This window comes from Papio anubis, chromosome 12 (assembly GCF_008728515.1).
Source record: "Papio anubis isolate 15944 chromosome 12, Panubis1.0, whole genome shotgun sequence".
In the NCBI taxonomy this organism is placed as follows: Eukaryota; Metazoa; Chordata; class Mammalia; order Primates; family Cercopithecidae; genus Papio; species Papio anubis.
Window position 1 is genome coordinate 115,488,556 of NC_044987.1, and position 26,825 is coordinate 115,515,380.

A 26,825-nucleotide genomic window follows, 5' to 3' on the forward strand; every position below is an offset into this window, starting at 1 on the left:
GCTCCTTTTAATTGTGTTTTTGTTTCATTTGAAGTTTCAGCATTTGATTGCTTTCCTCCCTGGTTTGTTTTTATTTATTTATTTTTTGAGACAGAGTCTCACTCTGTCGCCTAGGCTGGAGTGCAGTGGTGGATCTCAGATCACTGCAACCTCTGCCTCCCGAGTTCAAGTGATTCTCAGGCCTCAGCCTCCCAAGTCTCTAGGATTACAGGTGTGTGCCACCACACCAAGCTAATTTTTGTATTTTTAATAGAGACGGGGTTTCACCATGTTGTCCAGGCTGGTCTTAAACTCCTGAATATAAGCAATCCACCCATCTCAGCCTCCCAAAGTGCTAGGATTATAGGTGTGAGCCACCACGCCCAGCCTGGTTTTATTTTTTGGTAGTCCAAATTCCCTGGTAGTTTTTTTTCTCGTTGTTGTTTTGAGACAGAGACTTACTCTGTTGCCCAGTCTGGAGTACAGTGATGTGATCTCCGCTTACTGCAAACTCAACCTCCCAGGTTCAAGTGATTCTCCTGCCTTAGCCTCCCAAGTAGCAGGGGTTACAGGCACACGCTACCACGCCTGGCTAATTTTTGTATTTTTAGTAGAGACAGAGTTTCACCATGTTGGCCAGGCTGGTCTCAAATTCCTGACTTCAAATGATCCACCCGTCTCGGCCTCCCAAAGTGCTGGGATTATAGGCGTGAGCCACCACACCCGGCCTCATTATTGCTTTTGTTTTTAATCAAAGTTATACATGTATTTTAGAGAGTCAAGTAGTTCTACAAGACTTACTTAGAAAACAATCTTTAGGTATATCTGGTGAGTTCCAGCTGTCGAAGACTGTTTGGCTTTTCCATGAGCACCCTCATTTTCCCAATAAGTTTGTAATTTCTTTTTTTTCTGTTAATTTTTGAGACAGAGTCTCACTCTGTTGACCAGGCTGGAATGCAATGGTGTGATCTCAGTTCACTGCAACCTCCACCTCCCGGGTTCAAGGAATTCTTCTGCCTCAGCCTTCCAAGTAACTGGGATTACAGGCATGCTCCACCATGCTCAGCTAATTTTTTTTATTTTTAGTAGAGATGAGATTTCGCCATGTTGCCCAGTCTGGTCTTAACTCCTGACCTCAAGTGAGCCACCACGCCTGGTTTTCTTTTTTTCTTTTCTTTTCTTTTCTTTTTTTTTTTTTTTTTGAGATAAAGTGTTTCACTGTGTCACCAAGGCTGGAGTGCAGTGATGCAATCATGGCTCACTGCAGCCTTAACTTCCCAAGCTCAAGTGATCCACCCGCCTCAGCCTCCCCAAGTGCTGGGATTAGAGGCGTGAGCCACTGCATCCAGCGCGTAGTTCTTTCTTTTTTGTTTCCAAGTATTTCATTGAAATGTGATATAATTTGCATATCCATTCTCCTGTTGATGGACATATAGGTTCTTTTTTTTTTTTTTTTTTTTTTTTTGAGACGGAGTCTTGCTCTGTCACCCAGGCTGGAGTGCAGTGGCCGGATCTCAGCTCACTGCAAGCTCCTCCTCCTGCCTCAGCCTCCCGAGTAGCTGGGACTACAGGCACCCGCCACTTCGCCCGGCTAGTTTTTTGTATTTTTTAGTAGAGACGGGGTTTCACCGTATTAGCCAGGATGGTCTCGATCTCCTGACCTCATGATCCACCCGTCTCGGCCTCCCAAAGTGCTGGGATTACAGGCTTGAGCCACCGCGCCCGGCCGACATATAGGTTCTTTACAGCTTTTGGCTTTTATGAATAAAGTTGCTATGAACTTTTTTTTTTTTTTTTGAGACGGGAGTTTCACTCTTGTTGCCCAGGCTGGAGTGCAATGGCGTGATCTGGGCTCACTGCAACCTCTGCCTCCTGGGTTCAAGCAATTCTCCTGCCTCAGCCTCCCTACTAGCTGGGATTACAGGCATGCGCCACCATGCCCGGCTAATTTTTTGTATTTTTAGTAGAGACGGGGTTTCTCCATGTTGGTCAGGCTGGTCTCGAACTCCCGACCTCAGGTGATCCGCCTCCCTTGGCCTCCCAAAGTGCTGGGATTACAGGCCTGAGCCATTGCGTCCAGCTGCTATGAACAGTCTTATACAAGTGTTTTTACAAACATACATTTTCATGTCTCTCTCTCTCTCTCTTTTTTTTTTTTTTTTTTTTTAATGTAGAGGCAGTCTCGCTTTGTTGCCCATGCCGGTTTTGAACTCCTGGCTTCAGGCAATCCTCTTGCCTCACACTCCCAAAGTGCTGGTATTACAGGCATGAGCCACCACGCCCAGCCCCATTTTCATTTCTTTGAGGGTACATATGTTGGAGTGGAATGGTGTGTCTTAAGAGTAGGTGTATGTTTAACTTTGTAAGACACTGCCAATTTTTCAAAGCAATTGTATCAGTTTACATTCCCACTAACTGAAGCAGACAGATTGTGAAGTGGCCCCCATGATCCCTGTCTCCTGGTATTTATGGCCTGGTAGTCCTGTGCCCTTGGGTGCAGGTGGGACCTATGATTGACTCCTCACTAATAGAATATGGCAGAGGTGACAGGACGTGTGTGGTCATGCATACCTGATTATTCCAAGTCAGATTGTAATGCTCATCTTGTGAGGAGACTCTCTCCCTTGCTGGCTTTGGTGCTGTGTTGTGAGCTGCCCATGGAGAGGGCTGTGTGGCAGGGAGCTCAGGGCAGCTTCAGACCCACAGCCAGCAAGAGACTGTGACCCTCAGTCCAGCAGCCCACAAGGAACCGAGTGTTGCCAACAACCATGTGTGCTCGGAAACAGATTCTGTCCCACTCAGTTCTCAGATGAGACCATAGTCTCAGCCAACACCTTGATGGCACCTTATAGAGGACCCAGCTAAGCTGTACCTGGGCTTTTGACTTACGGAACCTGTGAGATAATAAAAATTCATTAGTTTAAGCTGCTGCTAAGCTTTTGCTAGTATTGTTATGCTACAGTAGATAACTAATACTAGCAATATAGTTCCTGTTGCCCTATATCTCCACTGACATTTAGTGCCTGTCTTGTAAATTTTAGCCATGTTAGTGGGCATGAAATGGAAACTCTGAGGCTTTAATTTGCATTTCCCTAATGGCATTGATTACCTGCTAATTGGACATTTGGATACCTTCTTTTGCAAAGTATTTGTTCGTCTTTTTCCTGTTTTAAAAATTGGTAGGCCAAGCATGGTGGTTCACACCTGTAATCCCAGCACTTTGGGAGGCCAAGGTGGGCAGATCGCCTGAGCTCAGGAGTTGGAGACCACACTGGCAACGTGGTGAAACTTCGTCTCTACTAAGATACAAAAAATTAGTCAGGCATGGTGGTGGACACCTGTAGTCCCAGCTACTCAGGAGGCTAAGGCACAAGAATTGCTTGAGCTAAGGAGATGGAAGTTTCAGTGAGCCCAGATCATGCCACCGCACTCCGGCTTGGGCTACAGAGTGAGATTCTGTCTCAACAATAATGATAATAATAATTGGTATTTTTAAAATAATTTATTTGTAGAAGTTCTTTATATATGACAGGTTAAATTCTTTATCAGATATATGTGTGTGTGTCTGCACGAATGTGTGTTGTATGTTTGTGTGTGTATCTGAGAGAGTTTTCTTCTAGTCTGTGATGGCGAGGAACTTGCACATTCCTCTTACCTCATGCAGATTTCCAAACTGTTCACATTTTACTGCATGTACTCTGTAGTGCTATTTCTCTCTCTAAATCAGTTTTTTCTGGGTCATTTGAGACCATGTTATGCACATGCTATCCTAACACCCTTAAATATTTCAGTGTTTATTTTCCCCTAGTTAAGGGCACTCCCAAATAACTACTACGTACTCCTTTAAGTCAGGCAATTTGCAGTGATAAAACCCTATTGTCCAATCCATTGATCCCATTCACATTTTGCTGCCCCAACTATGTCTCATTTCTGTTTCATCCCAGGATCCCAGGGAGGAGTGTGCATTGCACCTAGCTGTCCGTGTCTCTTCACACCCTCCAGTCTGGGATCATCCCTTTGTCATCCCGGTCATTCTTGTCCCCAACTGTTAGATGCTCTGTAGGATGATTGGCAAGGTGGATCTTGTAGTATTTCCTTATGACCAAATTCAGGTCATGATTTTTTGACAAAAGTATCACAAAAATGATGCTGTAATAGTCTCAGCACATCACATCAAGGGGCACGTTCTGTTAACCAGCCCTGTTCCTCTGTTGTTGGCCCTCATCACCTGCTCGTGTTGGTGTCTGCCAGGTATCTCTGTTTTTCTTATTGTAATGCCATTGTTTTTCTTTTCTTTTATTTCCTTTTCCTTTTCTTTTTTCCCTTTTCCCTTCCCTTTTCGATGGAGTCTCACTCTGTAGCCCAAGCTGGAGTGCAGTGGCACAATCTTGGCTCACTGCAGCCTCCGCCTCCAAGGCTCAAACAGTTCTGTCTCAGTCTCCCAAGTAGCTGGTACTACAGGCGCATGCCACCACACCTGGCTAATTTTTTTTAAAATTTTTTAACTTTTATTTTATTATTTTTTTGAGATGGAGTGTTGCTCTGTCGCCCAGGCATCAGTGCAGTGGCACGATCTCCGGTCACTGCAAGCTCTACCTCCCAGGTTCACGCCATTCTCCTGCCTCAGCCTTCCGAGTAGCTGGGACCACAGGCGCCCGCCAGCACGCCTGGCTTATTTTTTTGTATTTTTTAGTAGAGATGGAGTTTCGCTGTGTTCACCAGGATGGTCTCTATCTCCTGACCTTGTGATCCACCCTCCTCGGCCTCCCAAAGTGCTGGGATTACAGGCGTGAGCCACCGTGCCCAGCCTATCACTTTCTATACATTTATCTCTTTTTTCGCGGGGGGTTGGGTTTGAGGGCAGGGTCTGGCTCTGTCGCCTAGGCTGGAGTACAGTGGCTCAATATCAGCTTACTGCAACTTCTGCCTCCTGGGCCCAAGTCATCCTCCCACCTCAGCCTCCTGAGTAGCTGGGACCACAGACATGTGCCACCACACCCAGCTAATTTTTGTATTTATTGTAGAGTTGGGATTTTGCCATGTTATTCAGGCTGGTCTTGAACTCCTGAGCTCAAGTGGTCTACCCACCTTGGCCTCCCAAAATGCTGGGATTATAGGCATGAGCCACCATGCCTGGCTTATATCTATTTTTTTTTTGAGATAGAGTTTTGCTCTTGTTGCCCAGTTCCTGAAGTGCAATGACGCAATGTTGGTTCATCGCAGCCTTGGCTCACTGCAACCTCGGCTCACTGCAACCTCTGCCTCCTGGGTTCAAGCAATTCTCCTGCCTCAGGCCCCCGAGCAGCTGGGTTTACAGGCATCTGCCACCACACCTGGCTAATTTTGTAGTTTAGTAGAATTGGGGTCTCGCCATGTTGGTCAGGCTGGTCTCGAACTCCTGACCTCAGGTGATCCACCCACCTCGGCCTCCCAGAGTGCTGGGATTACAGGCGTGGGCAATCACGCCTGCCTTTTTCTTTATATAGCTTAAAAACCATGTATTCAGACTGATCTCTTAAGTTCCAGTGTAACATTTTAAGATTCTCTCCAGCCTAAGCCCTTTGCATGTTTGTAAGTACCTCTTCCAAGAGTGAGAAACCTGGCTTTCGCTATCCTCAATATATTTACTTATTTACTCCTTGTAACTGGTCTTCCAACTACCCTGACCTTGTCTTCTGTCTGCCACATCTGTACATTGCCCTCACACCCCTGCCCCAGCACCCTGTGTCGTTGAGCACTAGTAGGTGGAAGCAGGAAAACAGACATGTGTAAACTTCGTAACAGTGACTCATAAGACAATAGAGGTGGAAAGCAAGAAGCCGATTTACTCTGCAAAATCATTAGTATTTGTTCCATTATCTACTGTTGTGTAAAAAAGTCTCTCCAAAAGTTATCACTTAAAATAAGGGCAGAACTATTTTGCATACAAACTGCACTTTGGGCAGAGCTCAGCAATAATACTCAGTTCTCTCTGCAGCACTCAAGTGAGGTGGGCTGATTCAAAGTCGGAGCGTCTGGGGGCGGAGGCTAGAATCTTGTGCAGGCTCCCTCACCCAAGTGATGTCTGGCAGTTGATGCCAGCTATTAGCTGGGACCTCCGTGAGAACTGTGGCTGGAACACCTGTAATGGCCTTTCCACATGGCTGCTTGGCTTCCTCACAGTACAGTGGCTGGATTCCAAGGGCAGGCATCACACAAGCAAGAGCGAGCCAGTGGAAGCCTCAGTGCCTGGCCCCCTGCAGCCTGGAGAGTCACGCGGCCTCATTTCTACTGCATTCTACTGGTTAGAAGGAAGTCACTAAAGCCAGCCGTATTCAGGGGGAAGGTAATTTGTTTCCACTTTTTCATGAGAGGACTGTCAAAGAATTTATAGATATGTTTTAAGACTGGCACAGAATTTTAAAATACACTATTTTCTGGAAGAATGGAAGATTCATTTGTACAGTTGCATTTGTTCAGTATTTTTAATTCATTTTGTTTAAAAGTTTTAAACACTTACATCTACATAGGTATGCTTGCCCCATTTCCCTTTCTCTTCACTTTCTCTTTTTGCAGAACCCTCCTGCCAGCTAACTCATGCATGCATCCGTTCATGCTTTTCTTCATTCTTGTGTGATATAGAAATGTATATACACATACATACAGTGGGTTGGGAATATTGTTTTTAAAAAATAGAATCACAAACTAATTTTTGCATCTTGTTTTTCTGAACACCTTAGAGAAATCCCTGTGAATCAAGAGGTTTCATTCTAATTTGTTCTTTTTAGATGCTGCACATACTCTTGTTTTCTGATTTGGTTATTTGATCATGAGGGGATAGGATACTCGACACAGGGAACAGGAATAGAGAGAGACAGGCTTCACAGAAAGGGTAGTCAGGAATGAGAAAGAAGAGGAGTACTCGATATTCCTGGGGTCTTCAACCTGATGTGTCATCGAAGCGGGTGGGAAGTTGGGAAAATGGCGGTAGGGAGGTGTGTTGGTTGGTTTCAGTGGGGAAATGAGTATTTTTTTATATGCACTAAAATTACCTACCAGACAGTTGAATACATAGGAGCAGGGCGTGAGTCTAAGGATAGGACTGGAGTTGACAGACAAAGCTATAAATGGAGACGGTTACTGGGGGGAGAGCTGTGTCTCGCTTAGCATCACTTGCTGTTAGTGGTGGGCCCAGACAGCGACTGAAATATTTTCATTCCAGACCAGGGTCCAGTGTATTTATACTTGATGCATTAAATTCTGATCTTTAAAAAGCTGTCAGTTTTTTAGAAGGAGAGTTTTTATTTTCATTTTATATGGTGTGGGCTGAAGAAATCTTTTGCTAAATATAACAGTGTGAGTTTGCTAGTCTTTCTGAGGCATTGAAGGCATTTAAAATTTGAAACCAGAGCTACCTGGTGGGAACATCCTTGATCTCTTCTCCAAATCAAACCAACCTAGGCCACGTGTAGTAATTAGTTCAGTTGAATGGCTGAAGAAGGATTTATTTGCCCCTTTTATGTTACAGAGGAGATCTGCAGTACAGCTAGAAAAGGGATACAGAATGAACAGGACAGACACGTGATTCTGACCCTGATAACCACTCTGCTTCCATCAGGTTTACTGTTATTATTATTATTTATTATTTATTTTTTATTTTTTATTTTGAGACGGGTCTCACTCTCTCAGCCAGGCTGGAGTGCAGTGGTGCAATCTCGGCTCACTGCAACCTCCGCCTCCCAGGTTCAAGTGATTCTCCTGCCTCAGCCTCCCAAGTAGCTGGGACTACAGGCATGTACCACCACGCCAGGCTAATTTTTCTATTTTTAGTAGAGAAGAGGTTTCACCATATTGACCAGGCTGGTCTGGGACTCCTGACCTCAAGTGATCTGTCTACCTTGGCCTCCTAAAATGCTGGGATTACAGGCCTGAGCCACTGTGCCCAGCCAAGTTTACTATTATTATTATTAAAAATACTGATGGCCTTGAAATCAGTATAAAATAATAATGTCATCTTTTTAGGAATAAGAATATTGCTCTCTTCATGCCCACCGGCTGTAGGAAAATTGAGGGAAATGGTTTTCTCCTTGTAGGTTGGATTACTGAAGCTCAGAGTGAGATGACCTGTGAGTTTTATTTATTTTTATTTATTTTATTTATTTTTGAGACAGAATCTCACTCTGTGTCCCATGTTGGAGTGCAATGGCACCATCTAGTCTCACTGCAACCTCCACCTCCCAGGTTCAAGCCATTCTCCTGCCCCAGCTCCCCGAGTAGCTGGGATTAAAGGTGTGTGCCACCACACTGAGCTATGTATTTTTAGTAGAGAATGGGTTTTACCATGTTGGCCAGGTCTGGAACTCCTGACCTCAAGTGATCCATCTACCTTGGCCTCTGAAAGTGCTGAGATTATAGGCATGAGCCACCAAGCTTGGCCAACTGTGAGTTTTATATAAATGGTACAGTTGAAATGATAAAAGTCCTTAAGATTTAATTTTGATTAGGGGAAGTGAGTGAAAGGTGCTTCTCTTGCTGGTTTTCCCTGTAGTCTGTTTGGTTTGGTCTTTTTTCAGATAAGTTCAACAGAACCGTGGGATGTCAATTATATGTAAAGTACATGGAGAAAGCTGCAAGGATGTGTGTGACTCAGGCCTGTTCTTAGAGAGCTCCCCATTTTGGTATATACAGCTCACTGCAAGGCAAAGCAGATGAAATAAGTAACAATTAGAGTTACATGTGAGGTAATTTAGGAGAAAAGGGCATTAGTTCCTTTAGAATCTGGCATTTGACTTGGAATTTTTGTTTTCAATTTTCTGTTTGGATTTTTTTTTTTTTTTTTTTTTGAGGCGGAATCTGGGGCTGGAGTGCGGTGGCATTATCTCAACTCACTGCAGCCTCTACCTCCCGGGTTCAAGTGTTCCTCCTACCTCAGCGTCCCTAGTAGCTGGGATTACAGGTGTGTGCCACCACGCCTGGCTGATTTTTGTATTTTTTTTTTAGTAGAGACAGGCTTTCACCATGTTGGCGAGGCTGGTCTCAAACTCTTGACTTCAAGTAATCCACCTGCCTCAGCCTCCCAAAGTGCTGGGATTACAGGCATGAGCCACCATGCCCAGCTGGAATTTTTTTTAAATGTACAAAAATAGAGAAAGGTGTGTGATGAATCCCTATGTACTCATCACCCTGCTTTATTATCAGCTCAAGGGCAGTGCTGTTTTATGTGTGCCCCATTCCTTCCCCCTACTCCCGCCCCCAGGTTATCTTGAAGCAAATCTCAGATGTCATCACATTTCTTTTGTAATAATTTCAGTATGTATCTTCAAAAGATAGGGACACTTTAAAAAATACATAACCACAATACAATTATCTCTCCTAAAGTAATTAATAGTAAGTCCTTAATTTTATTTGATTTGCAGTCACTTTAGTTGGAATTTACAAAGAGAAGATTTTAGTAGATGGTGAATGGGAGGAAGGGAATTCAGATAGAGAGAATAACACATGCAAAATCAGGGACCATGTGTAAGTGAAAGGTAGTAAAAGTCCGATTTAGGGCTGTGGCATTGGGCGGAAAGGAAATTACAAATATCAGTTGCAGCAGGGGTAAACTTAATGGAATTTTCCAGTCAAGGACAGCATGTGTATCTTCCTTCTATTGCTGGTTAATAGTAGTCATTTTGAACCATATAGAACAGGATTGACAGACTATAGTTTGTAGCCCAAATCCTGTTCTCAGTCTGTGTTTGTTAATAAAGTTTTACTGGAATCACACCCATTTGTTGATGTATTGTTGTGTATGACTGCTTTCATACCACGGTGGGCAGAGTCAAGCAGTTGCAGCAGAGACTCTGACCTGTAAAGCCCCAGATACTTACTACTATCTGGCCCTTTATAGAAAAAGTTTGCCAACCTCTGATCTAGAAGAAACTGGGCCCTGGATTTAGTGCTTGCTCTCAGAGGAGTTGAGTAGAATGTATGGGTTAGAAACAACCATGTCTTTGTGATATATAGGGGTATACAGGAGTCAGAAACAGTAGATTTTGTTTTGCTCTGTCTTTATCATTCATTTTATAGCCTGTTAAAGTAAGTGTAAGAATCTCTTTGCCTGTTTATTATTTGATTTTATATTGTGAACGTAAGCTCTATGAAGTCAGAGATTTTTGTCTTTTCCTCACTACTCTATTGGCAGGGCCTGGATCAATGCCAGACATTTAGTAGGCATTCAGTAAGTAATTGTTGAATAAGTAAGCAAATATTTTAGTCTTTTTGCTTCTCTTCTGCATTATACACATTTGGAGTTTCTTGGGGAAACAAGGATGATGTATTTGTAGGTGGCAATTATGCTATTATGTAAATCTGCTATAATTTTTCCCCAAAGCTCAGAAAATTGTTTCATTAGTACAATGGAATATTAAGCAGCAGTTAAAACTAGTAATTATGGGCCAGGCGCGGTGGCTCACTCCTGTATCCTCAGCACTTTGGGAGGCCGAGGTGGGCGGATCACCTGAGGGGTAGGGAGTTTGAGATCAGCCTTACCAACTTGGAGAAACCCCGTTTCTACTAAAAATACAAAATTAGCCAGGCGTGGTGGTTCATGCCCATAATCCCAGCTATTCCAGAGGCTGAGGCAGGAGAATCGCTTGAACCCGGGAGGTGGAGGTTGCAGTGAGCTGAGATTGCGCCATTGCACTCCAGCCTGGGCAACAAGAGCAAAACTCCGTTTCAAAACAAACAAACAAACTAGTAATAATGGTAACTATAGAAATGAGGAGAAATGTTTATGATAGGTCAAAATCTTATGCACACTGCCTCTCTAAAATATGAACGAATATGGACAAAGACTGGAAGATAATGTGAAAATGAAATCATTTTAAGACAGTGAAAGTTTTGGTGATTTTTCTCTCCAAAATTTTCTTTTTTTTTTTTTGAGACGGAGTCTCGCTCTGTCGCCCAGGCTGGAGTGCAGTGGCGCGATCTCGGCTCACTGCAAGCTCCGCCTCCCGGGTTCACGCCATTCTCCTGCCCCAGCCTCCCGAGTAGCTGGGACTACAGGCGCCCGCCACCTCGCCCAGCTAATTTTTTTTATTTTTTTTTAGTAGAGATGGGGTTTCACCGTGTTAGCCAGGATGGTCTCGATCTCCTGACCTCGTGATCCACCCGTCTCGGCCTCCCAAAGTGCTGGGATTACAGGCTTGAGCCACCGCGCCCGGCCCAAAATTTTCTTTAATACTATTGCTTACTCATCTTCTCAGTAATGATTTTAAGTATGTATAAACTTTCCATGTCCTTCCCTGCACTATATACAGAAATAGAACCTTTAATGTGGATCACAAATAACATAATCAGAAATTAGAGATGGTATTGAATCTCAGCACTGGAAGGAGAATAGGCTTTATGAGTAGATATTCCACTTTATCCTGAGATACACAGCTACAGTACGCTTTCTAGAAGGAGTATGCCTATAAGCATCCTTGGTTGGAACCTGAATTGGGTTTACAGGCTTACATTTAGATAAAAGACTTTTTATTTGAGACGACATTGGTACAGGCATGGTAGAAAGGAGTAGCCTGGGTGAGAATGTCTTATGTTTGGTTTTCTCAAAGCATCATTCCTCCTTTCCTCTTATTCTGGCTAGCTTTTCCACAGTGTCATGTAAAGGCAGCATTTTCTAGTAGATGCAAGTCATTTGGAGGAGTCATTTGGTTTTCTTCTGATTTCACTTTCAGCCTGCCTTTAAAAATGTAGCTGAGGCCCACCGCTGTGGCTCACACCTGTAATCCCAGCACTTTGGGAGCCTGAGGTGGGAGGAGCGAATGAGCCCAGGAGTTCAAGACCAACCTGGGTGACAGAGGGAGAACCTACAAAAAATGAAAAATAAAAAATTTTAAAAATGGCCGAGTGCAGTGGCTCACGCCTGTAATTGCAGCACTTTGGGAGAGTGAGGTGGGCAGATCACTTGAGACCAGGAGTTCGAGACCAGCCTGGCCAACATAGTGAAACACCATCTCTACTAAAAATACAAAAATTAGCCAGGCGTGGTGACACATGCTTGTAATCCCAGCTACCTGGAAGGCTGAGACATGAGAATCACTTGAACCTGGAGAGGTTGCAATAAGCTGAGATCGTACTACTGCACTCCAGCCTGGGTGACAGAATGAGACTCCATCTCAAAAAATAAAAATAAATAAAAAAAATTAGCCAGGCGTAGTGGTGTGTGCCTGTTAATTCCAGCTACTGGGTGGAGGTGAAGAGGTAGGTTGAGGTGGGAGGATCGCTTGAGCCCAAGAGGTTGAGGCTGCAGTAAGCCAGGATCACACCACTGCACTGCAACTTGGATGACAAAGTGAGACCCTGTCTCAGAGAAAAAAAAAAAGGAGATAAATGTTGTCTTTGTACCTCAGTTTCTCCACATGCAAAACTTTGGTTCTTTATACCTTTCCCAAGGTTGTGTGGTGAGTTTGCTGCTAAATAGGTTTTTGTGTTTCTTCTACCAAACTACATTTCCAGGATATGTACAGTTGGTGTTCAAGCCATTGCCTCTGGGCTTCATGTGAGCATTCTTGCAGGCAGGAATTCTGCAGCACAAAACAAAATACTGAAGATTTTACCCTTTGAGAAGTGTACTCCGTAAGGGAATATTACCTCCCAGGTTTAGCAGATGGGAAGACAATGAAGTACCTGTTTTCATTTCATTCAAACACCATTCAGTGGTCTGTGAGTCTACATGAAATGACTCCCTGCGGACAGCACCCTTCCCCAGTCTGACCACCTACTACTTCCTCCCAGGTCACTCCCTTGCAGCCACGGAGGCTTCTTTGCTCTTTCCTGAAAATGTCAGTTATGATCTGCCTTGGTCTCTGTACTGCTTCTGCCACATAGAGTCATGGTTCATTTTCACTCCTCCTCAGAGTGTTTGCTCATATGTCACTGTCCCAATGAGGCCTATCCTGTGCTCCCCTCCCCCCACATTATTCCTGCTTCCCTTTCTCCATAGCACTTGTCAACTGCTAACACACTATATCCTTTTCCTGTATACTGTGCTGATTGTCCTTTACTGTCTCCCTGTTTCCAACTAGAATGAAAGCTCCATGAGGGCCATGATTTTTACTGATTTTGTTCACTGTTCTATCCCCAGTGGTTAGATTAGGGTCAGCCACATAGTAAGTGCTTGGTAAATATTTGTTGAATGAATGAAATGGCTGGGACCCTGAGTTTCACCTTCTGCTTGGAATTCTTTTACTTACATGATTGTTACCACTATACCACATTGGCCAGGGATTTTCTGTTCCCCCGTTAATGAGCAAGGACAAAAAACATCTTCTCTTGGTTCTTCCTTAGCATAACTGAGATAGGCTGGAGAGTTCAAGGAAATGTTTTGAGTACTAAGAACAGTAGAGAAACAAGCATAGAGAACGCAACAAATATTACAACAGTCTGGCTTAATAGTGTTTCACTCTTGCAGCTGTCATATCTAGCTTGCTCTCATATTTTGCAGGCCCCATCCTAATCTACCCACTTAGGAGAAATCTAATTCCAGCTTCATAGGACTAGTCCTGACCTTGCCTTGATGCCCTGCATGTGGCACCATCTCATAATCTGCTACTAAGGAGCTCCCTTTTGTACATCATGACAGCTACCAACAAGGCCAAGAGAACCCAATAAGGCCCATTTTCTAGTTTGAGTGTTGTGTTAGTCTGCGTAGGCCGCTGTAACAAAATATCACAGAATGAGTGGCTTAAACAGCAAACATTTTCTCACAGTTCTGGAGACTGGAAGTCCAAGATCAAGGCGCCAGTAGGGGTTGGTTTCTGGTGAGGCCTTTCTTCTTGGCTGCAGACGGGTGCATTCTAGCTGTGTCTTCATGTGGCCTTTCCTGTGTGCACAGAGAGCATATGTAAGCCTTTGTATCTTCCTTTAATAAGGACGCCAGCCCCATCAGATTAGGGCATCACCCTTCTGACCTCATTTAACCATATTACATCCATAGGGCACTACTTCCAAATACTGTCACTTTAGGGATTAGGGCTTCAGTATAGGAATTTAGGGCCAGGTATGGCATCCCATACCTGCAATCTCAGAGCTTTGAGAGGCCAAAGTGGGAGGATCACTTGAGCCCAGGAGTTTGAAACCAGCCTGGGCATCATAGCAAGACCCCCCATCTCTACAAAATTTTTTTAAAAAAATTAGCTGGCAGTCTGGGTATTAAGTCTCATCTATACAAAAAAAAAAAAAAAAAAAAAGCCAGACAGGGTGGTACATACCTGTAGTCCAAGCTACTTGGGAGGCTGAAGTGGGAGGATCACCAGAGCCTGGGTAATTGAGGCTCCAGTGAGCCATGATTGTGCCAGTGCACTCCATCCTGGGTGACGGAGAGAGAGGCCTTGTCTCAGAAAGAAAGAAAGAGAGACGAGAGAGAAAGAAAGAGAAAAGAGAAAGAAAAAAAGAACAAATGAACGGATGAATTAGCTGGGCATGGTGATGTGTCTATAGTCCTAGCTACTTGGGGCTGAGCTAGGAGAATTGCTTGAGCCCAGGAGTTCAAGGCTGCAATGAGCTATGTTTGTGCCAGTGTACTCCAGCCTAGATGACAGGGCAGCAAGACCCTGTCTCTAAAAACAAAACAAAACTAAGAATTTTAGAATGACACAACTCAGTCCATAACAGGTGATACCTCTTTGACTGGAACAAATAACCTTATTCTTCAGGTGCAATACCTCACACAGACACTATGGCCTTCATTCACTTTTTAAACTAGCATTTATTGAAGACAAAACTATGTGCCAAGTTTTATGCCAGCTGCAGGGGATATCCCCTACCCTCCACCAGTAGAGGAGACGGAGCTAGTTTCAGAGAAGGGCGATGAATACCTGGGGATGGATGGATGTGTTAGGAAAAGTTTCATTGAGAAGGTCACATATGGCCAGGCATGGTGGCTCACACATGTAATCCCAGCACTTTGAGAGTGGGGATTACTTGAACTTGAGGTGGATCACTTGAACCAAGGAGTTTGAGACCAGCGTGGGCAACATAGTGAGACCCCATCTCTATTTTAACAGAAAGAAAAAGAGAAGGTTGCATATGTTCTTTCAGGTCTGTCAAGAAATGTGTGCATAGTTTACCACACAACAGCATATGAGTCATGTCACCATCATTATTGTTATCACCTACCTTTATAGTAACAAGAAGGTAGTTCGTTCACACTCTAACCTAAGCCCTTTTTCTTCATCTTCACCTGGCTTTGGTTCTTTTGCTGCAGTTACTCCAGCCTCTTTCCCCAGCCTTTATCTTCCAAATTTTCTGCAGTGTTGTTTCAACAGTCAGTGACTTTTCTGTTCATACTCTATTGATGATGAAGTAAAAATTGATTTTGATTTTTTTCTGATTTCTTTTCCTTAGTAAGTTTGAGTTGAACCTTTAGTTCTCCCTTCTCATCTCACTTTCTACAAAGGCAATTCCTGGTGTTAGGTGAAAGCTGTTCCTGTTAGAGCCTACTGTTTGCCATTAATAAGTGATAAGGGAGGTTGTCAGCCAGCATTAATACTCTGTTTATGAAATTACAGTTACTGATGAAGTATTTTGTGAAGTTCTTAAGATATAAACGGCACAAGTGATTTGATAAGTTGCAGCTCCAGAGAATTCCTTACATAGTATGCCAGCATTTCTTTTTCCCTCTCAACGGGATACACATAACATTAAATTAAGTTTGTCTTGGTTGCCATTTACTTTAAACGGATCTGGTGCCTGTGCTCAGATATGTTTATGAGAGTATAATTGATTTCTCTGAAAGCATTGAGATTGAGGGAGTAGCTGTATCTTACCTTAGTCTCACTGATGATTCATGGAATTGAAATAATTAAAAAGTACTTATTACATGCCTTATTGCTTCATGACCCTTTGATAAACTACCAACACTCTTACCAAATGCTTCCTGATTTTTTTTTTATTTTTTATATATAGACAAGTTCTCACCGTGTCACCCAGGCTGGAGTACGGTGGCTTTCACAGGTGCGATCATAGCTCACTGCAGCCTCGCCCTCCTGGGCTCAAGGGATCCTCCCGCCTCAGCTTCTTGAGTAGTTGGGACCACAGGCACCTGGCACCGTGCCTAGCTAAATGCCTCTTGATTTTAATGGCATGTCTTGTCTTCATAGCACACTCCACAGAAAAGTGTATGAAGTCTGATAGATATTCTCTATGATCCTTCTCTTTTCTGTAGTTTCTTTTTTTTTCCTTTTTCTTTTTTTTTTTTAAAGACAGGGTCTCACTGTGGTTGCCCAGGCCGGAGTGCAGTGATGCGATCTTGGCTCACTACAGCTTCTGCCTCCTGGGTTCAGGTGATCCTCCCACCTCAGCCTCTTGAGTACCTGGGACTACAGGTGTGCACCACCACGCCCAGCTAATTTTTGTATTGTAGTAGAGACAGGGTTTTGCCATGTTGGCCAGGCTGGTCATGAACTCCTGACCTCAAGTGATCCTGCCACCTTGGCCTCCCAAGGTGCTGGCATTACAGGTGTGAGTCGTAGCACCCATCCAACATTTTACTCTTTATACATGTGTTCAGCCACAAAACTTTCTTCCCTACCAGCCCTCCCAAGTCTAAGTAAAATTGATCTCGCAGTCACTTGACCTATTTATCTGGTATTATCCTGGTACGCCGCTAGAGGTATATATACGGGATCATGTGTCACTTAAGGATGAGAATGTGTTCTGAGAAACGTGTCATCATTGAGTATACTTACACAAACCCAGATGGCATAGCCCACTACGCACCTAGGCTGTGTGGTATGGTCTATTGCTCCTAAGCTACAAACCTGTACAGCATGCTATTATACTAAATACTTTAGACAATTGTAACACAGTGGTAAGTATTTGTGGATCTAAACATAGAAAAGGTACAGTAAAAATATGGTATAAAAAATGTTGCATCTGTATAGAACAACTCCATTATAATCTTATGGGACCCCTGTTGTATATGTGGTTTATTGTTGACTGAATGTTGTTATGTGGTGCGTGACTGTACTAGTTTTAGAAGCAAAACTGTCTCTATAACCCACTTCTTAGCTTCAGGTACTATTCCCTAATGTCAGACATGTGGCACTGACTTTTCTTCTTAACTCCAAACTCATGTATCCAAGTGCCTATTTGACATCTGCATTTGGATATTCGATCAGCATCACGAATTTAATACAAGGACCTAACTCTTGATTCTCTCCACAACGCCAAACCTATTTTTCCTCGAATTCTCCCCACCTCAGGAAACTATATTATCCACCTAGCTGCCTAAGCCAGAAACCTAGGAATTATCCCAGATTCTTCTTCTTATTATTCTTTTTTCTTTTTTCTTTTTTAGTTTGTTTGTTTTTGACTCACTCTGCCCAGGCTGGAGTGCAGTGGTGTGATCTCGGCTCACTGCAGCCTCTACCTCCTGGGTTCAAGTGATTCTCCTGCCTCAGCCTCCCGAGGTGCTGGGATCACAGGCATGCGCCACCATGCCCAGCTAATTTTTGTATTGTAGAGATGGGGTTTCGCCATGTTGGCCAGGCTGGTCTCGAACTCCTGGCTTCAAGTGATCCACCTGCCTTGGCCTCTCAAAGTGCTGGAATTCCAGGTGTGAGCCACTGCACTCAGCTCAGATTCTTCTTTATTTTTTTTTTTTTTTTTTTTTGAGACAGAGTCTCGCTCTGTCGCCCAGGCTGGAGTGCAGTGGCGCGATCTCGGCTCACTGCAAGCTCCGCCTCCCGGGTTCACGCCATTCTCCTGCCTCAGCCTCCCGAGTAGCTGGGACTACAGGCGCCCACAACCGCGCCCGGCTAATTTTTTGTATTTTTAGTAGAGACGGGGTTTCACCGTGGTCTCGATCTCCTGACCTTGTGATCCGCCCGCCTCGGCCTAGATTCTTCTTTATAATGACTGCCTCATGTAGTCCGTCAGCAGGAGCTGTTGATTCTGAACCCTTCCCATCCCTGGTGATTCCCATGCTCTCCTGTCGTTCACGCTGCCCTGTCTCACCTGCGTCACGCAGTAGCCACCAGACTGATCTGTTTCACTGCCTATGCAGTTCTTCTCTACACTGCCGGCAGAGTGGTCTCTTTGAGCACTTTGGGAGGCCGAGGCAGGTGGATCGCCTGAGTTCAGGAGTTTGAGACCACCAAGGGCAATGTGGTGAAACCCTGTCTCTACTAAAAATACAAAAAAAAAAAAAAAAAGTGTAAAAAAAAGAAATGCAGATCTGATTGTTGCACTCACCTGCTTAATACCCTCCAGTAAAACCGCATGCCTGCCACATGGCCTGCCTTCTGCTGCTGCTTGGATAGGAGAGGCTCTGTCTCTCCTTAGGGCCTTTGCGCTTGCCGTTCTTTAGAATGCTTGGATCTCAGAAAGTTACATAGCTGTCTCCTTGGTGTCATTCAGGTCTCACTCAGTGTGGACAGGCCTTCCCTGGCCTCACAGTCACATGCCTCTCATTGCTTTCTTAATATTTTACTTTAAACTTTTTTTCTATTACATACCTTATCCGACATGATTTTGTTCGTGTGTTTTACAGGAGAGGGGTTATGTCTGTCTCATTCATGACTGAGTCCTCAGTGCCCGAACAGTTCCTGACATCCAGTAGACCCTTTATATCTATTTGTTGAATAAGTGACTGCTTTTCCCATTGTGCATGGGCTAGTGCCAGGGGTCGAGTTGTAGTGAACTGAGAGTACATGGGCAGTGCTGAATGGGAAAATGAAAGTTACCAAAAGCCTCTGGTGCCTTGCTTATTCATAGCAGATTTGTTCATAATAACAAAAGCTGGAAATAACCCAAATGCCCATCAACACATGAATGAATAAACTGTGGCTGTGATTTGGCCATAAAAAGGAATGAGTTGATACATGGTAGAATGTGGATGAATCTTGAAAGCATTATGCTGCGTGAAAGGAAGCCTTACACAGAAGAGCACATACTTAGGATTCCATTGATATGAAATTCTAGAAAGGACGTTTAATTTATAGTAAGAGAAAAGTGGCTAACCAGAGCCCAGGATGGCAGAGGGTTGACTGGGATGGAGCACAGAACTTTTAAGGTTATGGAAATGTTCTGTATCTTAAATATGGTGGTGATTATACAAGTATAAATTTGTCAGAACTTATCAAAATGTACAATTAAATTGGTCCACCTTATTGTATAGAAACCATTTATCAAAGTTGAACTGGTGTCTGACATTTAAGTGTACTTTGGATTTCTTTTGTTTTGTTTACCTACCCACTTCTTGGGCAGATGACTTTTCTTTTAATTTCAAGATCTCCTAGCTACCTGCTGACTCGTCCCAGACATACTTGCATTCCTGTTTCTGAATCAGTTCCAACATCCTTTGGGTCTCTTGTCCTCAATCGCTAGTTGGCAAAACATCTTTCTAATTGCAGGGTTATTGGTTATCTTCAGATACGCTGTTGGAACTTACTTACCATTAAGGCTAGTTGGGTTTCCACCTTAAAGACTAAGTATCTCCAAGCAGACACTTTTACAACACAACAAGCAAGGAAAAAAATGTTTGCAGCACATGTAGTTTGACAAGAAGACGTAAGAAGTATATATTTTAAACTGTCAGTTCCTTTAGATATGATGACTTGCGTACTTTGATCAGACTTCCTCTTCAGAAGTCATAGTCTTTATGTTTAGGATTCCTCCTGTTCCTGTTAATACAGCAACTGAACTGAAGGCTGCATAAAGGTGTGGTGAATAGTTGACTGTCTCATGATCAAACTCTTGCTCTGACATGAATACACTTTATTTAGTATCAAGTCTAATTTTCATCTTTTATTTTTCCTCCCTTTAGTTCACAGAATCACCCAGTCCTTTCTTCCTTTATTAATACTTTATTTGCAAGTGATATATGACCACAGCCTCATAAAATACTCAAGCAACACATATGGTATGATGTGAAAGTGCCACTGAAGCTCTCTTGCATATCTCCACCTCCTCAGACAAAAATACGATTATGATTCGGCAAACATTCTTTCAGATCTTTTCCTAAGCATTGACATGGTACATATGTACAGATATGCAGACATTGTTTACGTAAGCAAAATCTCTGTGAGTTGTTCAGCTTGTTTTTTTCACATAAAAACATATCTTGGGGGCTGGGTGCGGTGGCTCACGCCTATAATCCCAGCACTTTGGGAGGCCGAGGAGGGCGGATCATGAGGTCAGGAGATCAAGACCATCCTGGCTAACACGGTGAAACCCTGTCTCTGCTAAAAATACAAAAAATTAGCCGGGTGTGGTGGCAGGCACCTGTAGTCCCAGCTCCTTGGGAGGCTGAAGCAGGGGAATGGCGTGAACCTGGGAGATGGAGCTTGCAGTGAGCCGAGATCACACCACTGCACTTCAGCCTAGGCAACAGAGTGAGACTTCGCCTCAAAAAAAAAAAAATTGTATCTTGGGGATTTTTCTGATTTTGTACTTACAGGCCTATCTCAAAGTTTTTAATGACTGCTTAGTATGCCATAGAATGGAGAAAACACAGTTTATTTAATCCTACTAAATGGACATTTATTTCTAATTTTCACTCTAACAGTCAAAAAATGAATTTAGAAAATGCAAATAATTTGTGTTTTTAGGGTCTTTCATTTCTTATTTAGTTATATAACTATTCTACCTTTTAAAAAATTTTATTAGGGTGGGAAGTGCCTCACTGATACTGTAATGTTAGAACTACACTGAAAACCTTGTTTCAGAAGAAAAAGTTGAATGTAAATTCTCTGTGACTGTGGGTTCACAGAATGCTTCATTAGCATTGTGTCTCCAGGGTTTTCTCTTTAGGTGTGATTATAAACCAAAAGCACTATAAGTGGTTACATAATTTTCTTACAGTTTTTATACTCGTTCAAAAGAAGCATACATCTCTTAAGGATTAGAACTAGAACCATAAGCCAGGTGTGGTGGCTCACACCTGTAATCCCAGCACTTTAGTAGGCTGAGGTGAGAGGATCATTTTTACCCAGGAGTCGGAGACCAGCCTGGGCAACATAGGGAGACCCCATCTCTACAAAAAAAATGCAAAAATTAGCTGGGCATAGTGGCTCATGACTGTGGTCCCAGCTGCTTGGGAGGCTGTGGTGGGAGGATTGCTTGAGCCTGGGAGGTCAAGGCTGCAGTGAGCTGTGATTGTGCCACTGCACTCCAGCCTGGGTAACAAGGCGAGACCCCATCTCAAAAAAATAAATAAATAAATAACTAGAACAGTGACCTTTGGTTGTAACATGAAATCAGCAGTTGGTTATAATGAGTGCTTTCAGTTAATATTTTCCCATGGAGCTGGAGCCAAGCATTTGTGAAAAATGTTTTTTCTCTCTCCCTTTTTCAGTTTGAAATCCTGTTAATACACTAATTTCTGTGGAACTTTCTACCAGCCTCTACTGGTGACCAGCTGTTGTTGGTTTATTAGTGCTCAAAATATTTAAAACATACAAGAGACCTGTCTTTACATCTCCTTGCCCTATATATGGAGATGCACAAATATGGAAAATTCTGATGTTTAAGCAGAATTAGTTATATTTCAGTTAGATGAATTTCAGTCTTTCAAAACCCCACATGAGGTAAGTATATTTCTTCAGCTCTGCTTTTCAGCAAATAGTGGGACTGTAGAGCAGGCTGACATTTGTCTTAGCTACCCAAGAAGGACCAAAATTGCCTTCCTGTTAGGTTTTGCCTACATATTTAGTTATGAAACAGCCTGAGACCCTGTTTTCTTTCGTATTAACTGATCTCAGTGTTAACCTCACCTTCCCTCCTCCCCTTTCTTTTTTTGGTTTCTGGTTTTCCTTTTCAATGTGTTACAAGTACGCTTAAAGCACGAAGGCGTTGCAATTGGTAGAGATGATTATGTTCTCTGGTGGTTTCAGTTATCTTGACTTTAAGCTTTCTTCCTCTTAGACAAATAATATAGGCAGCTGTCGTATCTGAGGGTTTTAAATTCTTGTTAACCTTTTAACTTATTGTGATTAAGATGAATTTGAAATGAAAACCATTTCCTCTATTTAAGAATCGCCTTGGCAAGAAGTTGGAAATCCTAGAACCTTATTGCAAAGGAATGTGTCGCTATTTTTTATGAATGAGTCTGGTTAGGTCCAGTGAAACCTTCCTGTTGCTAATACGCAATTAGGTATCTTCAGCAAGGGAGAGACTGTCCTCTAAGGCAAAGCAGCTAAAGCTCTGGGGGCAAAGGGCAGAGTGAATAAGCAGGGGCCTGGGTCATCGATTTTGTTCACTGACCTGAAAGCATCTGACTGCTCATCTCACATCCCTTCTTTGCCCTCGGTTGTTAGATACTAGGTCTACTGTGGATGAATGAGACTGTCTACAGAAGGGTTCTAGTACCCACCAAAAGCTGTTTGTAAATATGAAGTATTGCATATTATCTTTCCTAAGGTTGTGAGAACCTAGAAGAACTACCTTTGATTAGTGCTAGAAAACAGCTCTTATGAGACATAAAGTTCATTTAATAATCCCGTAAATACTTACGAGCATCTATTCTATACCAGGCATTTTCTAGGTTTTTGGAAATAAAGTGGTGAACAAAATAGATGAACATCTCTGCCTTCATAGAACTTAGATTCTAGCTGAGCACAGTGACTTATGCCTGTAATCCCAGCACTTTGGCTGAGGCGGGTGGATTACTTGAGCTCAAGAGTTCAAGACCAGCCTGGGCAATGTGGTGAAATCCCGTCTCTACCAAAAATACAAAATATTAGCCAGGCATGGTGGTGCGTGTCTGTGGTCCCAGCTACTCATAAGACTGAGGTGAGAGGATCACTTGAGCCTGGGAGGCGGAGGTTGCAGTGAGCTAAGATCATGCCACTGTGCTCCAGCCTGGGTGACCAAGTGAGACTCCATCTCAAAAAAACAAAAAAAAACCCTAGATTCTAGTTGGGGAGACATATACTAAATAAGATAACACAAATAAAGGGCAATATATAGTGTATTTGGTAAGGACAAATGCTAGGTAGAAAAAACGAAGCAGGGGAAGAAGACAGGAAGTGTCAGGGGTAGTACTGTGGCTTTATTATTATAAATTGTTTCCTTTTAAAAACTATGTGTATTATTTTATGCATTAAAGCATTGCTCTGAGAAGGGGTCCTCTGACTTCTCCAGACTGCCAAAAGGGACGCTGGCATTGAAAGGGTTAATGAGGCCGGGCACAGTGGCTCACACCTGTAATCCTAGCACTTTGGGAGGCCTAGGCGGATGGATCACTTGAGGTCAGGAGTTTGAAGCCAGCCTACCCAACATGGTGAAATCGCATCTCTCCTAAAAATACTAGAATTAGCCAGGCATGGTGGCAGGCGCCTATAATCCCAGCTACTGAGGAGGCTGAGGCAGGAGAATCGCTTGAACCCAGGAGGCGGAGGTTGCAGTGAGCTGAGATCGTACCACTGCACTCTAGACTGGGCAACAAGAGGAAAACTCCATCTCAAAAAAAAAGAAAAAAAAAAAATAAGGTTAAGGACCCCACATTACAGTTACAAGACCAGCCCTCAACATGTGATTAAAAGATGTTTGTTATGGCCGCCAGGTGCGGTGGCCCATGACTGTAATCCCAGCACTTTGGGAGGCCGAGGCAGGCGAGTGATCACCTGAGGTCGGGAGTTCATGACCAGCCTGACCAACATGGAGAAACCCCATCTCTACTAAAAATACAAAATTAGCCAGGCGTGGTGGTACATGCTTGTAATCCCAGCTACTTGGGAGGCTGAGGCAGGAGAATCGCTTGAACCCGGGAGGTGAGGTTGCAGTGAGCCGAGATTGCGCCATTGCACTCCAGCCTGGGCAATAAGAGTGAAACTCCATCTCAAAAAAAAAGGAAAAAAAAAAGATGTTTGTTTCCTCTTTGATGCTTTATGTGATAATGATGCGGTAGACTTTCCACATATCTCCCTATTATATCTGGTAATTGTGGCTTTAAATTATTTGAAGCTGTCATTCACTGTTGAGACTAGCGTTTGTAGGATGTTTTTTCCATTTGTATTCTGCAGAACCCCAGGGTACCCTGAAGCCTTTTTGGCACATGTGGGGGTCATTTTAAACGTATGTTTGGTGGAGTATTCGTCTGTGTTAGTCTAAACAAATAATCAGATGCCTGGCCTTGAGGGAGGTATAAGTAAAGAGGATAGACTAAGTGGTTGGTGCATATTTATGGAACATAAACAGCATAGATTGTTAACAGATGCAACACACAGGTGAACCACTGATTTAACCTGTTATGTGTATACCATTGAGCCACTATCAAGACCTTGAGCTGCTACCTAGTGTCTGTATAAAGATAAGAATTTCCAGCCAGGGGCCAGGTGCTGCAGCTCATTCCTATAATCCGGGCACTTGGGGAGGCTGAGGCGGTAGGATTGCTTGAGCCCAGGAGCTCAAGACCACCCTAGGCAACATAAGGAACTTGTCTCTGCAAAAATGGAAAATATCAGCCAGGTGTGGTTGTGTGCACTGTATTCCCAGCTCCTTGGGAGGCTGGGGTGGGAGGATCACTTGAGCCTGGGAAGTCAAGGCTGCAGTGAGCCGTGATTGTGCCACTGTACTCCAGCCTGAGTGACAGAGTGAGAGCTTGTCTCTAAAAAATAAATAAATAGAAAAGATTTTCTAGACCAGGCGTGGTAGCTCACGCCTGTAATCCCAGCACTTTGGGAGGCTTAGGTGGTCCGATCACCTGAGCTCAGGAGTTTAAGACCAGCCTGGGCTTAGGCAACATGGCGAAACCCCATGTCTACAGAAAAAAAAAAAAAAAAAGATATTCTGAGCTTATCTTCTCGTTATTTCCTTCTCTCCCTTCCCAAATATTTTTTTGAACATCTATGTCAGCTAGGAATACAGAAACTAAAAAACGAAAACGTTGCTTGCCCTTGTGATTGCGGAGATATAGGCAATTGAATAATCAACCATAACATGTTATGGTAAATGCTAAGATAGAGGTAGGCTCAAGTGTCAGTAAAAACACAGAAGTGGGACACCTGAGCTGAGTGGGAGTGGGGGTGGCCCAAGAAGGCTTCCTGAACCAGTGGCACCAGATGGATGAGGGAGAGGCCCCCTGCTCCCTGCTTGTCCTCTGCTGTCTTCTGACCAGTAGTGTTAATACTTCTTTGGTTTAATGCAGGATCGCCAGACTCTGTGGCTTACAACCTGTTTTCGTGTAGCCCATAAGACATACCTTTCTAAGTACTATAGCTGAAAAACATCAAAAGAATAATAATATTTTGTGTCATGTGAAAATTATATGAAATTCAAATTTCTGTCTATAAACCTTATTGGAACACAGCCATGCTCGTTCGTTTGTATGTGGTCTGTGGCTGCTTTCTCCCTGCAATGGTAGAATTAAACAGTTGCATCAGTGACCTTATGGCCTGCAAGACCAGAAATATTTAGGCCCTTTACAGAGAAAGCTTGCTGGCTCCTGTTTAATGCTTTAACTGTTCTACTGAAAGGCAGGAGGCTGAAAAAATGATGGTAGTCAAAAGGAATGCATGAAATCCTGTTATCTTCTGTTAGCTGGTTGCAAGTAGTACACAGGATATATTTGAGACATCTCTTTTCCTATCTCCCACCAAAGCATAATTCAGGCGGATCTCAGTGCACGGGCACGGGCATTTGCCTCATTCTTGTTTTGTCTGTTTTGAATTTAGTTATGGGAATATTTTAATATCTCTCAAAAAGAGGGTATCTGGTATGAGTCAGAATGATTACAGAACATGCTTGCCTGGAGAATAGGAAATGTGGGATCCACTCCTGGTGTGCTATTAGCTGAAGGACGTCAGAACTGTCCTTTAACCTCCCTGTAGGTCTCTAAATGGTGGGATTGTTTGGGGATTACACTAAATCATCTCTAGGCACCTTTCAGCTCAGTAGAGACATTGCTGCGTGGTGGAAGGTGTGTCCTGGGTGTGAATCCTGGTTCTGTCCCTTTCTGCCCAGGAGACCTTGAGCAGCTTATCTAAATGCTGTGTGCCTTTGTTAGCTCATTTGAAAATGTGGCCGTAAGAATGACCTCATGAGAATGGAATGAGATCATGTTCTTAAAACTCTTGGCACTAATAGGTATTTAATCTACTATACCTGTGAAAATTATGTCTGTGAACTCTTTTTTTCTTTTTAGACAGAGTCTTGCTCTGTTGCCCAGGCTGGAGTGCAGTGGCACAATCTTGGCTCACTGCAACCTCTGCCCCCTGTGTGCCACCAAGCCCGGTCAATTTTTGTATTTTTAGTAGAGATGGGTTTCAGCATATTGGCCAGGCTGGTCTTGAACACCTGACCTCAAGTGATCCACCTGCCTCGGCCTCCCAAAATACTAGGATTACAAGCGTGAGCCACCAAACCCAGCCTGAATACTAATTATATACTTCATTTTAATCAAACTCAATTTGTGAAATAGCTGGATTTAGGATTTGCTTAATGAAAGAGATATGGAGTTCCTTTAAAAGCCAGCTTTTCTACTAGAATCAACATTATTTGAATTACATGCAATTATATGAGATCGTATCAATGCATAGGAAGCTAGACATATATTAGATTGTGGTTAAGGGCATAGGCTTTGGAGTCATAAAATATAGCTGTGGTTCAAAGCCTGGCTTTGCCATTATTTACTAGCTGTGTATGATCTTGGCCTTCCATTTCCTCCTGGGAATGGTGATAATATTGCTTTGAAGATTGAATGAAATTACCCATATGAAATGCTTAGCATGGTGCCTAAGTAGTGCCACTCTGAAGTTTCATGGACTCCTTCTCTCTGGACACATACCTATGCTCTGTCTGCTAGAACTCCTCACTTCTATTCTCCTAACTTACTTACCTTCAGAGCTCAGTTTAAGGGACATCTTCATGAAATCCCC

General features: G+C 43.3%; 1 protein-coding gene across 2 annotated transcripts in view; it reads left to right on the forward strand.

The window, feature by feature from the left end:
• Positions 1-26,825, forward strand: part of PACS1 (phosphofurin acidic cluster sorting protein 1) — a 171,547-nt gene that overhangs the window by 21,352 nt on the left and 123,370 nt on the right. Inside the window, exon 1 of one of the 2 annotated variants that reach the window (XM_021925517.2) lies at positions 5,414-6,304. The exons of the other annotated variant lie outside the window; for it this stretch is intronic. The gene's annotated coding sequence lies outside the window, so the exon portion shown is untranslated. Of the gene's footprint in view, positions 1-5,413; positions 6,305-26,825 lie in introns of those variants that run through there. 2 annotated transcript variants of the gene reach the window in all.